A 15,586-nucleotide genomic window follows, 5' to 3' on the forward strand; every position below is an offset into this window, starting at 1 on the left:
CTATTGTAAACAGTGCTGTGATGAACATTGGGGTACACATGTCTCTTTCAATTCTGGTTTTCTCGGTGTGTATGCCCAGCAGTGGGATTGCTGGGTCATAGGGCAGTTATATTTCCAATTTTTAAAGGAATCTCCACACTGTTCTCCATAGTGGCTGTACTAGTTTGCATTCCCATCAACAGTGTAAGAGGGTTCCCTTTTCTCTGCACCCTCTCCAGCATTTATTGCTTGTAGACTTTTTGATAGCAGCCATTCTGACCAGCCTGAGATGGTACCTCATTGTGGTTTTGATTTGCATTTCTCTGATAATGAGTGATGTTGAGCATCTTTTCATGTGTTTGTTAGCCATCTGTATGTCTTCTTTGGAGAAATGTCTGTTTAGTTCTTTGGCCCATTTTTTGATTGGGTCATTTATTTTTCTGGAATTGAGCTGCATGAGCTGCTTGTATATTTTTGAGATTAATTCTTTGTCTGTTGCTTCATTTGCTATTCTTTTCTCCCATTCTGAAGTCTGTCTTTTCACCCTGCCTATAGTTTCCTTCGTTGTGCAAAAGCTTTTAAGTTTATAGGTCCCATTTGTTTATTTTTTATTTTATTTCCAATATTCTTGGAGGTGGGTCATAGAGGATCCTGCAGTGATTTATGTCAGAGAGTGTTTTGCCTGTGTTTTCCTCTAGGAGTTTTATAGTTTCTGGTCTTAAATTTAGATCTTTAATCCATTTGGGTTTATTTTTGTGTATGGTGTTAGAAAGTGTTCTAGTTTCATTCTTTTACAAGTGGTTGACCAGGTTTCCCAGCACCACTTGTTAAAGAGATTGTCTTTTCTCCATTGTATATTCTTGCCTCCTTTGCCAAAAATTAGAGTGTTCATAGGTGCATGGATTTATCTCTGGGCTTTCTATTTTGTTCTGTTGATCTATATTTCTGTCTTTGTGCCAGTTTCATACTGTCTTGATGACTGTAGCTTTGTAGTATAGTCTGAAGTCAGGCTCTTCTGCCTTTCCTAAATCCAGCTTAAACGTCTGGAAGTTCAAGGTTCACATACTGTTGAGGCCTGGCTTGGAGAATTTTGAGCATTACTTGCTAGTGTGTGAGATGAGGGCAATTGTGTGGTAGTTTCAGCATTCTTTGGCATTGCCTTGTGAGATATTAAGGAATTGTTAATTTTGTTAGGTGTGTTAATGGCATGGTGATTAGGTTACAAATAATGCCCTTATGAAGTAGAGTCCAAACTGAAATATTTACAGTGAAATGACATGATGTTTATCATTTGGTTTAAGATGTTCCAACAAAAAGAAAAAAGGGAGTTCTCTGGAGGTCCACTGCATGGGGTGGGTGTTGGGGAACTAAGATTCCACAGGCTGCATGATCCAAGAAAAAAAAAAAAAGAAAGAAAAAAAAATAGTGTGTGTGTGAAAAAATGAAACAAAGATAGCAAGATACTTACTCTTTGTTGAATGTGAGTGACGAGCATATAAGAGTTTATTACATTTTTTTTCTTTTTTGTGGATGCTTGAAGGTTTCTTATATCAAAAATTTTAAAAACTTGCCTCAAACTCAAATCAATTATTTTGCATAACTTTTTGAATGATGGGTGTTCTTTGGAAGGAATGATGCTAAAGCTGAAACTCCAGTACTTTGGCCACCTCATGTGAAGAGTTGACTCATTGGAAAAAACCCTGATGCTGGGAGGGATTGCGGGCAGGAGGAGAAGGGGACGACAGAGGATGAGATGGCTAGATGGCATCACCGACTCGATGGAAGTGAGACTGGGTGAACTCCGGGAGTTGGTGATGGACAGGGAGGCCTGGCATGCTGCGTGTGATTCATGGGGTCGCAGAGTCGGACACGACTGAGCAACTGAACTGAACTGAACTGAAACACTTTCTATGTTGGCAAAGGCACTGTGATATCATAATGACATAAAGGTTCACGTTTACATTTATGTCTAATACAAGGAAAGTGTATCTGATGCGTCAGCTAGTTTGAAATTTTCATGGCTTTATTTACTGTGATAAAAATCCTAGGCTAATTTTTCCTTTATTTTGCAACTGAAAATGGCTAGATTGACAGCTTTTGATTTTATTTTCCTCAAACAGAAGATAAGAGGCAAGATATAAATGAAGACTCCCTTTTAATGTTCTACAATTCTTGACCTTCTATTTCAGTAAGTGAAACCTGGTTTGTCTCTCAGCTCAATGTTTCATTAAAGGTCAGATTGCAGCTTGTAGTAAATAAATTCTAGAAAGGTGTGGGTAACAGGACTTGCATTTGAAGGCCAATCTAGCTGTTAAAAATAATTATCAAACAAAGTAAAATATTTCTTTGGTGTTGGCATTATCCCATTATTTATATATTTTGCTTTTAAGTAAACAATTTGCTTTATGTTTATATATCCTATTTAAGGTATTTACTTACTCATCTAACCTTCTCCATCTCTCTCCTTACACTATCTTTTCTCAATTAATTCTTCACTACCTTAAGGATCAGTTGTAATGTTAGTTCTTCTACAACCTTCTTGATTAGTAACAATGATGCTGTTCACTTAGCACTCACTAATAGGGAAGCATATATTACAATGGCTTCACACATAAAAATTCATCTAGTCATCATTACAACCTTATGAAATCAGTGCTACTTTGTATTTTCTTGCAAGCTGAGGCCCCAAGAATTTGTCACTGGCCCAAATGATAAGATGTAGAAGACATAAAGTCAGGCGATACTGAGGCATGGCCAGTAGGGTAAACAATGTCCCTGTTTGCCTGGGATTGAGGACTTTTCAGGAAGCTGAACACTTAGTTCTAAAATTGGGAAGTCTTGGGCAAACAAGGATACTTGGTTCCCCTAGAGGAGACACCTCCTTGCAGTGAAGCCAACCTATTTGTCACCACCATAGGGTATTTCTTCCCACCTGGAACTGCACAAAGGGGAAAGAGTTAAAGTCAGAGGTTAGATTTTGCTGGGTTCCTAGAAACTCCAGAGAGTGTTAGCTCGCAGTTCTTGCTTGATACAGTAAAGTGTATTTGACAAATGGTGAGTCAATTGTAGTCTTGTAGGTGAAATCTTATTTTAAATGTAGCCAATTTTTTTTTAAAAAAAGAGAGACATCTCTATGTGAACCCACACTTACATAAATGCTAAGTTCACTACAAGTACTATACATTGACCTACCTACATTTCCCTCTCTTATGAGAAGGTATCAACAAGGTAGAGAGTGAGATGTGTAGAAGGGAAAGAATTACTAAATTCAGTGTGAAATGAACTCATCCTTGCCTACAAATGACAATGGTCATTCATGAGCAAAACACTGTCATCAACTTCCTTAGTCATGAGCCTTCCTCTAAGAGATATCTTCTAGTTCATAAGAATAGGCTATTGTTTTCTTCGCATTTTATATTGTTACAACAATTCTACAACCTATTTCAAAATTTAATGATATGATAATTCAGTTTTTCATTAGACCTCACAATATGGTCTAATTACTCATGGCCAAGGATCTACCCCTTTATTATTAAAACCAATTTGCCAGTGTAATTAAACCATGAGAGAACTGTGTATCTGACATCATTTAACATACCTTTCTGAAAGGATGCCATTAATTGTCCATATTCTTTTTTCCATCTGAGTTCTACTTACTACATGAATATCCCCAGGGTGACCCTTGGGGACTGCTTTTCTGAAATATTAGAAAGCTTTAAAATCTTTAATATGTTATAAACTGTTTTATGATTTGATCATATAGGATGACACATGTCAGGTCCTTGACCCCAGGAGAAAGCTTGAAAATCAAAATGAGCATCCAGATAGTTTATTTAATTCCATCAGCCTTTGAAGTGTTGTTCTTGAGAATGGAGTCAATTTCATGAATGACAGTTGTTATAAAGATGGAGGTAGAATTTACCTACCCTACATATCCAGAAGTCTGCCCTCTGATCAGAAGGCAGAATGTCATCCTTAGGTTTGCTGACATTTGCAATTCAGTCTACATAATGTTAAAATTATTATAAATTTTATTGATATTTACAAAGTATTTTCACTTATAAAACATGGACAAGCCCAAAGGAATAAAATTTCAAATCAGTCATTATCTTATCCTCTTATTGGCATTTTATCAGGAATCATTCTTGTTTTTTCTCCTTGAAGAGAGACAAATTTATTTTTACTAAAAATAAGATATACTTTAATAATAAATAGTTCAGAAGATAAGAATAAATGAAACAGGACCCAAATTAATATAGCACATCATAACTTGCTTCAAAATGTTTATATAGTGAGAACATCTTCCCATGCTTGTAATTATTAAATCTATAGTGCTATATTTAATGATTGTATATAATTTTGTTATATGGATATGACAATGTATATAATCCAACTCACTGTTTTTGAAAATTAGGCTTCCCTCTCTTTCTATAAGCACTTCTAGATGAACTTTTTGTAGCCAAATATTTACACATATTCATAACTATTGCAGCCATGAAATTAAAAGACGCTTACTCCTTGGAAGGAAAGTTATGACCAACCTAGATAGCATATTCAAAAGCAGAGACATTACTTTGCCAACAAAGGTTCGTCTAGTCAAGGCTATGGTTTTTCCTGTGGTCATGTATGGATGTGAGAGTTGGACTGTGAAGAAGGCTGAGCGCTGAAGAATTGATGCTTTTGAACTGTGGTGTTGGAGAAGACTCTTGAGAGTCCCTTGGACTGCAAGGAGATCCAACCAGTCCATTCTGAAGGAGATCAGCCCTGGGATTTCTTTGGAAGGGATGATGCTAAAGCTGAAACTCCAGTACTTTGGCCACCTCATGCGAAGAGTTGACTCATTGGAAAAGACTCTGATGCTGGGAGGGATCGGGGGCAGGAGGCGAAGGGGACGACAGAGGATGAGATGGCTGGATGGCATCACTGACTCGATGGACGTGAGTCTGAGTGAACCCCAGGAGTTGGTGATGGACAGGGAGGCCTGGCGTGCTGCGATTCATGGGGTCGCAGAGAGTCGGACACGACTGGGAGACTGATCTGATCTGATCTGATAACTATTTCATTGGACAATTTACTTAGAAGTGGAATTCCTGGATTGAAAGGCATATTAGGTATTTTTAAACTCAATAAAGTCTGTCCAATTGGCCTAATTTTTTTCCAAGTAGTCTAAAAATATCTGTACATTAGATCTGCTTTTTTTAAAATCCCTTCTACATATCACCCAAATTCACTTCATGTCAAGAAATTCTATTGTTGGCTTAGTGAGACTACAATAGGGATGACTTTAATGTTTTGCTCCCAGCTTTTCTTTCAGTCTTTTCTTTTTATTTTACACACATGTCTTATAGGCAGCATGACCATGTATCCTGGTTTGCCTTGAACAGCCAGTTTATGCATATTGTTCCAGCACAATTATTCATAGCACTCCATTTCACTCTCAAAATTATCCCAATTTAGATGATCATGATGTGAATGTTAGAGAAATGCACTTGGAGCATTAGAAATGAGCATGAAAAGTACTTAGCACTCACTAGGTGGAAGACAAAAAAGGAGCAGTGAAATCATCATTATCTACACAAGACATCACTTGAGAAGTCCAATTTTCAAAGAAAAATCAACAAATGCCTCAAGTGGGTGAACTATAACAGTGGGGGTTACCACCATTGGTACTAGAAGCTGGGTTTACCAAAAGGCTGAGAATTCTTTGACTTGGAGGGTACCGTGGGACCCTGATTCATAGAAATTCATTGGATGTCCCTAGAAGGAGTATAATTGTTAGTAGTGAAGTCATGGCTTACCAAGACAGGTAGTCTTAAAGGAACTGAGTTCCTCCAGCAGAGGGAGCTAGATTGAAAATTTGAAACAGAGGGGATTCTGGGCTTTACTGCTAACTTGAATATTTTCCTGAAGTCAGTGCTGTTATTAATATTTCTTTCATGTATACCAGCATTGGGCCTCCCTGGTGGCTCAGACAGTAATGAATCCTCCTGCAATGCAGAAGACCCCAGTTTGATCCCCTGGAGAAGGAAATGGCAACCCACTCCATTAGTCTTGCCAGGAAAATCCCAGGGACAGAGGAGCCTGGTGGGCTACAGTCCATGGGGTTGCAAAGAGTCAGACACTATTTGGCAACTAAACCACCACCACCAGTATGTATTTTTTAATCCCAAACTCCTAATTTGTCACTCCTCCTCTTTCCCTTTTAGTAACCGTGAGTTTGTTTCCTATGTCTGTGACTCTGTTTCTCTTTTTCAGAATAAGTTCATTTGTATCATTTTTTTTAGATTCAACATATAAGTGATATCATAGGATGTTTGTCTTTCTCTGGCTTACTTCATTTAGTATGATAATCTCTGGGTCCATCCATGTTGCTGAGAATGGCATTATTTCATTGTTTTCATGGCTGAGTAGTATTCCTGTGTGTGTGTGTGTGTGTGTGTGTGTACACCACATCTTCTTTATCCATTCATCTGTCAATGGACACATTTGCTTCATAGATGCAATTCTTATTCTGTTTATGACTAAGTGATGAAGTAGAACAATGATCAACGTAGCCACTTTGGTTATTATGACATTTAAATCATGTTTGTAATATAATTCAATTGGCTGTAGAGTTACTAGTTAAAAATGGATGAATCACTTTGAAAGTTTGTATTCAAAAGTTTGCAGTTTTGGATTACATTTCCTCATACTTTGCCTTTTTTGAAACTATAAATGTTATATTTCCCCTTTTTTATATGAACATTTTAGTCTAGAATAAAATATAATGGATAATCAAGATTTCAACAAAACCTTGCCAGGCAAAAATCTCACCCTTCTTTAAATGAGCAAACATCTGTCATTCATATCTGCAGAGACTTTACATAACTGAGTTGGCATTCAGTGATGTCCTTGGACCTCATCTTTAATTAGCTGTAAGCCTAAGTTTGGATGATTTATTCAAAATATTAAGCCTTAGAAAAATATAGGCAACCTTCCTAGTATCAAATGTATTAACAACAAGTTGTAACTCTTTAATGGAATATTTCATAGCTCTCAATTGTAAATGTACACGAAACTACTTTATTCTTTTCTGCGATTGTTCAGTGGACTAAGTTTTCCTCTGAAATGAAATCTCAGAGCAGGTCCCATAAAGTTTCCAGTCACTCTCATGTAACAAAAGCCCTTTAGTCTTATTTTGGGCTTCCCTGGTGGCTCAGAGGTAAAGAATTTGCCCGCAATGCAGGAGACCTGGGTTCAATCCCTGGGTTGGGAAGATCCCCTGGAGGAGGGAACAGCTATCTACTCCAGTACTCTTGCCTGGAGAATTCCATGGACAGAGGAGCCTGGCAGGCTACAGTACATGGGCTCACAGAGTCAGACATGACTGAGCAACTTTCACTTTCAGTCTTATTTTAGTAGTTGATAGCTCCATTCTAAACTCTTTTCCTCTGGCCTACTTCAGATCTAACTCCAGTACTTTGGCCACCTCATGCGAAGAGTTGACTCATTGGAAAAGACTCTGATGCTGGGAGGGATTGGGGGCAGGAGGAGAAGGGGACAACAGAGGATGAAATGGCTGGATGGCATCACTGACTCGATGGACATGAGTCTGAGTGAACTCCGGGAGTTGGTGATGGACAGGGAGGCCTGGCGTGCTGCGATTCATGGGGTTGCAAAGAGTCAGACACGACTGAGCGACTGGACTGAACTGAACTGAACTTCGGATCTAAAGGCTGGCGGTGGGGGTGGACTGGGCTGGAACAGGTCAAGATGCGGTTTGGGAGGATTCAGGATTCTTTCTTGATTAGGTGCATTTCGTCCTCCTTGCTCAGTTGGCTGTCCTTAGTTTTGGAACCCTCCAGAATAAAGAATAGAAATAGGGGACAGGAAGAGTCCCAGATAACCGGTACTGCTGGGATTTCCTGTTTGTACATGCCAGATCTGGCAAGCAGTCAAAGGTGACTTTTGGTGCACTTCAGAGTTTTTCAGAGACTTCCCATGGGAATGCCTGATACTGGTGAGTGTAGGATCTCCTCTAGCTGCCTGCGTAGGAACATTCTCTCCAAATTCTTCATCCAAAAACATCTCCAATTTCTTTCTTTTCAGATCACTTTGCTTCATATCAGGAAGACTTCCTAGGCAATTTTCCTTTTAAAATAAAACCAGTCTTTCTCCTACTTTCAGAGCCTACATCTCGCCCAAAGGATGGAGGAAGCACCTTTGTCCTACAATAAGTGGAGATGCATAGTTCTCAACACTGCCCTCTACTCGATGCTTCCATCAGCCTCTCCTTGGTGTGAGTCAAGAACCAGTCAAACCCTGGTCTACTCTGTCCTTGATTGTCAAATGATATAGTTCTCAGGTCATTATGTACATAGATTATAGAATGAACAGTGACCCCTACAGTTACATAATACATAGCAGGTCTTCTGAGTAGTCCTCTTAAAGTCTGCCTCATTAGGCTTGAGGTGAACTGGGAAACATTGTTCTCCTTTCCCCTAGTGTGGGAGGGGTGAGGGAAAACACCACAGACCCCAACAATACTCTTCAAAGAGAATTTCCCTCTAGCTTCATTAATTACAACCCTTTTACATCATCTTGATATGCTAAAATGTCATCACCTCCCAGCCTGGAGTTTCCTTTCTGCATTCTTAGCAGGGGAATAGAGATAAACAAATTGTGCTAAAGTCATGTAACAGAAATTACAAGTGTATTGGGTCTATTCCTTTAGCTCTAACCTTTGTTCTCTGTTGCCTGTGTTTAATTATGGTGGCTCTGAACCTCAGTAAAAGAATGTTGTCTATAGCCTGAAATACACATAATAGCCCTTTTTCAAGTTCTGGCTTCTAGGCTTGACCTTTAAAGATATTGTATAGCACTTTTCCATTCATATAGAGATAAAAAGCTGCAGAACAGAGAATAACAATAGTCTCATTGGAGGTTTACAGGAACATTGTGATCAGACCTATGCTACGTGGACAGTTGCAGGAACAAAGGATTCTGTCACCAAGAAGCTTGCAACAACCAGCCAAACCTTCTCCTTTCAGTATAAAATAAGCTTGAATTCTAACTCAGGGTAAGATGGTTCCTTGGGGTGACTAGTCCACCATCCTTTCCATCTGCTAGCTTTTCAAATAAAGTTGCTGTCCATTGCCCCAACAACTCGTCTCTCAATTTATTATCCTGTTGTGCAGCAAGTAATATGAGCTTGAACTCAGTAACAGTCATACAATGGACTACTTTTCACCAATGAAACAAGACAAAACAAAACCAGCAAAACCCTGTACAACTGATACACAGAAAAATGTGGATGTATCTAAAATGCATTATCTTGAGTAAAAGAAGCCAGGCAAACAGTTAACATGTGATATGAAACCATTTATATGAATTTCTAAGCCAGGCAAAATTAAGCTTTTGTGATAAAAATCAGAACAGTTGTTGTCTGTAGTTGGGAGAGAGGATTAAATGGGATGGGTATCACTCTAATGGGACTGTCTCAATTTGATACATTTATCAAAACATATCCAATGTGCTTACATTGTATGTAAATTATACCTCAGTAAATGATTTAAAAGAACTTAGATTTTACGGGACAGATTTTACAGAATATTGGCACAAGGAACATTGTGCCAATTACAAAAAAGATATCATAAATTTTCCTTCACTTAAAAAAAATTACTTTGTGTATCTGGCTCAGCATTTCATCACATTAAGATGGTTTAGAAATTGTGTTCTCTCCTTGCTGTTTGTTTTCTGCTAATATTATTACCTTGTCTTCATCCATATCACCAACATAAATGATGAGAACCTGCCTCCTCCTTTCAGGTTGAGGTCAGTTGGCTCTATCAGATGCCTGCAGTTGTGTTCCTTAATAAGCTATGCCCCTATCTAATCCTATTAGCCCATAATGAATATGTCTTAAGTCATCTACATGAATGTCACAGAACTCTTTGTCAAATACATGGTTGACTTCAATACACACGATATTTCCACGATTCCTCAGACTTACAAATTATCAACATTTTAAAGTGTATTTTCTTTATTAAACTAAGGTGTGTGAAATTGAGCCAACATCTCTTTCAAACAATTTTTTTTATATTTTCAATGCCATGAATTCCATTTACGTTCCATATCTTTTTCATCATATTTTATTTTTATGCTTACAAGTATATAGCATAGAGAACACTTGAAAGGCTGGAGCCTCTTGCCCTTTATAGATGATATTAGATAAACTGGAAAATGTCTCAAAGCTTAGAGCAATATGGCAGTCTGAGCTGATAAGGAAAAGCAAATAGGCACAGATGCTGGACAAAATGTAACAATCTTTTTCTACACAGCTGAACTTGAAAGAGAATAAAGAAAATCCCCTGATACTAGAAATGAAAAGGAAACAACACCAGAACACTAGGCAGAAGCAGATGCAGGGCAGGGTCATGGGAGTATCAGGTCCAGGGGTTTGAAGACTGGGGTTGGATTCCCACACAGAAGGTATACACTTGAGACTGCACTTTTAAGGAAGTGAGAATGGAGCCCCACAAATAAAGCTACACAAGCCCCAAAGCTGTCTCAGTAATGCAAACTGGATAACTTTTTATTTCTTTGAGGAAGATACAAATAATATTGCTCTCTGTCCAGGGATATTGTAAAAATAAAAGAATTGTCTACAAGAATAGAAACATCATAAAGGTACTACCCAAAGTCATCTATAGATTCAATGCGATCCCTATCAAAATTCCAATGGTATTTTTCACAGAAATAGAAAAAACAAACTTAAGTGTATATGGATCCACAAAAGACCCCAAATAGCCGAAACAATTCTGAGAAAGAGTAGAGGTGCAGGTATCACATTTTCTGATTTCAAACTTGATTAAAAACTATAGTAGTTAAAACAATATGGTAGTGGCATAAAAACAGATACTTAGGTCAATGGAACAGAATTGAGAGCCCAGAGATAAACACAAACACATACAGTGAACTAATATTTGACAAGTAAGCAAAGAATACACATTGGGGAAAGGAAAGTCTCTTCAGTAAACAGTTTTGGGAAAACCATATATTCACACGAAAAAGAATGAAATTAAACCCCATCTTAAACCACTCACAAAAATTAACTTGAAATGAATTAAATATTTAAACATAAGATTTACACCATAAAATTCCTAGATGACAACATAGGGGAAAAGCTCCTTGATATTGGTCTTGACAATAATTTATTTGAATATGACATCAAAAGAACAAGCAACAAAAGCAAAAATAAACAAGTGGGACTGCATCAAATTAAAAAGCCTATGGACACCAGAAGAAACATCAACAAAATGAAAAGACAGTCTACACATAGGGAGAAAATATTTGCAAGCCATTTATTGGATAAAGGGTTAATATGCAAAACATAAAAAGAAATAATACAATTCTATAACAAAAAATCAAACAATCTTATATAAAAATGTTCAGAGGAACTAAATTCTGCTATTTTTCCAAAGAAGACATCCAAGTGGCCAACAGGTACATGAAAAGATTCCCAACATCACAAATCATCAGGGAAATGCAAAATGAGATACCACCTCACACCTGTTAGAATGACTACAAGCAAGAAGAGATAACAAGTGTTGACAAGGATATGGAGAAAGGGGAACCCTTGTATACTGCTGGTGGGAATGCAAATTGGCTTGACCTCTATGGAAAACAGTAAGGAGTTTTCTCAAAAAATTAAAACTAGAACTACCATATGATCCCACAATTACACTTCTGGGTATTTATCCAGATGAAATGAAAACAGGATCTTGAAGAGATATCTATGCTGCCAGGTTCACTGTGGTATTATTCACAAAATCCAAGATATGCAAACAACGCATCTGTCAACAGATGAATGGATAAAGAAGATGTGGTGTATATATACAACGGAATATTAGCAGGCTGTGAGAAATAAGGAAATCCTGCCATTTGTGACAATATGAATGAACTTTGAGTACATTATGCTAAGTGAGCTAAGTCAGACAGAGAAAGACAAATACTGTATTATATCACATATATGTGGAACCTAAAAACTCCAAACTTATAAATACAGAGAGTAGAATGGTACTTACCAAGGTCTGGGGTTGGAGGAATTGGGGAGACGTTGTTTAAGGGTATAAACTTCCAACTAGTAGATAAATAAGTCCTGGAAATCTAATGCACAGCATAGTGAGTATAGACAACAAAATATATTATAAACTTCAAAGCTGTTAACAAACTAGATCTTAATTTTTCCCACCACAAAAAAGAAATTATAATTATGTGATGTGATAGACCTTAGTCTCAGCTAATGCTATGGTGGTAACTGATAAATGCCTCAAATTAACATGTTGTACACCTTAAATTTACACAATGTTATATGTCAATTATATTTCAATAAAAATCATGAAGAATGATTCTTTATTACCTTCATGATCCAGAAATCTCAGGATGAGAAGTTAAAAAAATTTTAATGAAATGAATGAAAACCACCAAGTTCCAGTGGTGGAAAAGTATGTTTTGGAGCATTATAGGATTCCTCTCCAACTCCTTGGTCTCCCAAAAATGAACTCATAATAAGAACTACACACAATTATGATTCTATCAATATGGTGACCTTGGTAATGGGAAAATACTCCTGCTATAAAACATCCAGAAATGCTGGACAAAATAGAAAAAATTTTAAGTGTGTGGTGCACACACACACACACACACATACACACACACACACACAAGGGAAATTGACAGAGGGAAAACATAAAGAAGTGGCTAGAAACAAAAATGAAATTATGATCCAAAGTTATTACCTCTCTAGCATGGAATGAATGGAGGGCTTCCCAGGTGGCTCAGTGGGTAAAGAACTTGCCTGCAACGCAGGAGATGCTGGAGATCTGGGTCAGGAAGATCTCCTGGAGGAGGGCACAGCAACCCACTCCAGGATTCTTGCCTGGAGAATCCCATGGACAGAGGAGCCTGGTGGGCTACAATCCATAGGTCACGAAGAGTCAGACACGACTGAAGTGACTGAGCACAGCACAGCACATCATGAATGAAATGGAGGTCACCAATCTTAGTAGTATCATCAAGGATTGAGTATTAATGTATACAAACAGGCAATGAACTTTTGGTTCTACTAAATGAGAAAGAAATTTGGAAACACATCTTTTGAATAAAACCAAGAATTTCAAGAGTTATATCCTTAATTTATTGGATTGTCTGTTGGCATGGATTACCTTTCTAAATTTCCTATACTCTGTCTAATTTCATGGTAGCTAGATGCCTATGAACAACATTCCTGAGAATCTCCTGTAAAGAGTATTTTGGCTTACATTTGGCCAATGATACAGAATTATGAAAGAGTTGAGGATGGAAGAAAAGCTGAAGTCATTGTTCTTTCCCTGGTGGTCATGCACAGATGTGTAAGCTGCAGTGGCTTCTTGGTGTAATACTATGAACCATACACCAAGATTGTGCAGAAGATGTGAGTTTCTGAGGCGTCTTTTCAAGTGATTGAACTGGATGGTTGTGCTAACTTCCTACTCCCCTGAAACTTAGTGGTGAAATGGAGCTATAATAGCCTTCCTTGAAGTTAATACTTCAAAAACCTCTAATGGTTTATATTAGCACTTATTTATATTATTCCTCAAAAGAAATACCTAGACTGAATCCTTACTGACAGTTAAAGGGTAGATAAGCAAAAGCATCCTTCAAATGGTACAGGTAGACCTCAAAGGAAGCTTGTTTGTCATGGTTTAGGCTCTGTATGGGGAAAAGTGAAAGTGAAGTTGCTCAGTCGTGTCCGAATCTTTGTGACCCGTGGACTGTAGCCCACCAGGCTCCTCCTTCCATGGGATACTCCAGACAAGAATACTGGAGTGGGTTGCCGTTTCCTTCTCCAGGGGATCTTCCTGACCCACAGATCAAACCCAGGTCTCCCTCATTGTAGGCAGATGCTTTAACCTCTGAGCCACCAGGGAAGCCCAGTCTCCCATAAAAGTTTGTCATAAGGGACCTGCTCCTCAAGCAAATGGTCCAGGAACCACAAAGTCAAAGAATTTACATAAAAGTGATCCTTCTTAAAGAAGTGAGACTGTTGGTGTACTTGGAATAAACATATAGAAATCCTCTCTCAATGAATGTACCCTCAGTCCTGGTCATAGATTCTTACACATACAACTTCATTGAACTTGAGCTTATAACCCAAAATGAGGAAACTCATAAGATAACAGTCTTATTATCATTGAGAATCAAACTTCACTTAGTTTGATAATCAGGTATAATCAGAACAGGATTATACTCCCAAGAACTTTAGGTAATAGAGCCATTTGATTAAGATGATAAAATAAGCATGTTTGAAATAATTAAATACATAAAGAAGAAGACCACTATGAAAAAATAGGCATACTTGAAATATAACCAAATGGACCTCTGAAAGGAACAAAATAGCCAAGAAAATAAAAAACACAACTGCTAGTTTTAATGCAGATTAGAAATGCTGCAGAGACAGCCAGTGAAATAGAAAAGAGCTCCAAAATGAAACCCAGAGGGGTAATGATACAGAAACAGGAAGAGAATTAAGTGACATGGAGGACAGAATGAGAAGAACCAATACACATCTAATTGGAGTTCTAAAAGGAAGAAATGTGAGACTCAATTCTAAGCATTGATAGGTGAGATTATTCTATAATTGATGGAGGAATTAATCTTCAGATTTCAGAAGCACAGGTATCCCAGGGAGAATTAATAACACTAAAAGTACAGCTAGACCTATTGTGAAATTCCAGGACATGAAAGACAATGAGGTAATTTCACAAGCAGCCAACAAGAAAAGATAGGTCTTATGCTTTAGAAGGTATGTGATTTGATCGCAGACAAGTCATAGAAGAGAAGGCAGGAGTTCTGGAGGGTTGATGCACCTGTTAACCAAGGACACAGCAAGTACCCCCAGCTTCCTCTCCCCTCATTTCGGATAACTCTGATGCATGTAAGCTATCTCCCAGACTACCCCAGGGGACTGGGCTTCACTTAGCGGTGAAAAAGTGAAAGTGAAAGTCACTCAGTTGTGTCTGACTCTTTGCGACCCCATGGCTGTGGCCTGCCAGGCTCCTCTGTCCATGGGAATTCTCCAGGCCAGAATACTGGAGTAGGTAGCTGTTCCCTTCTCCAGGGGATCTTCCCAATCCAGGAATCGAATCCAAGTCTCCCGCATTGTGGGTGGATTCTTTATCATCTGAGCCACAAGGGAAGCCCAAGAATATTGGAGTGGGTATCTATCCCTTCTCCAGGTGATCTTCCCAACCCAAGAATCCAACTGGGGCCTTCTGCATTGCAGGTGGATCCTTTACCAGCTGAGCTACCAGGGAAGCTCAGTTAGTTGTAAACTTGCTCTATAATGTACCCTTAGCTGGCTTCCTTCCTTTATTCCTATAATTCATAAGTGGTATTTTCTGGGATGATGTCTCACATAAATTATGTGCATTCACATTGTTCTGTCAGGGTCTGCTCTGAGGGAACCCAACTTAAGGCAGATATTAAAAATATGATTTTGGTCCCACAATTTCTAATAAAAACACTGTTTTTGGAGGGGCAATATTGTTCTTCATTTTCAGACCTCTGAACTCTGAATTACCAAGTG

This window comes from Bos grunniens, chromosome X, assembly GCF_055505025.1.
Source record: "Bos grunniens cultivar Pamir isolate PY7600 chromosome X, Bosgru_T2T1.0, whole genome shotgun sequence".
Taxonomy (NCBI): domain Eukaryota; kingdom Metazoa; phylum Chordata; class Mammalia; order Artiodactyla; family Bovidae; genus Bos; species Bos grunniens.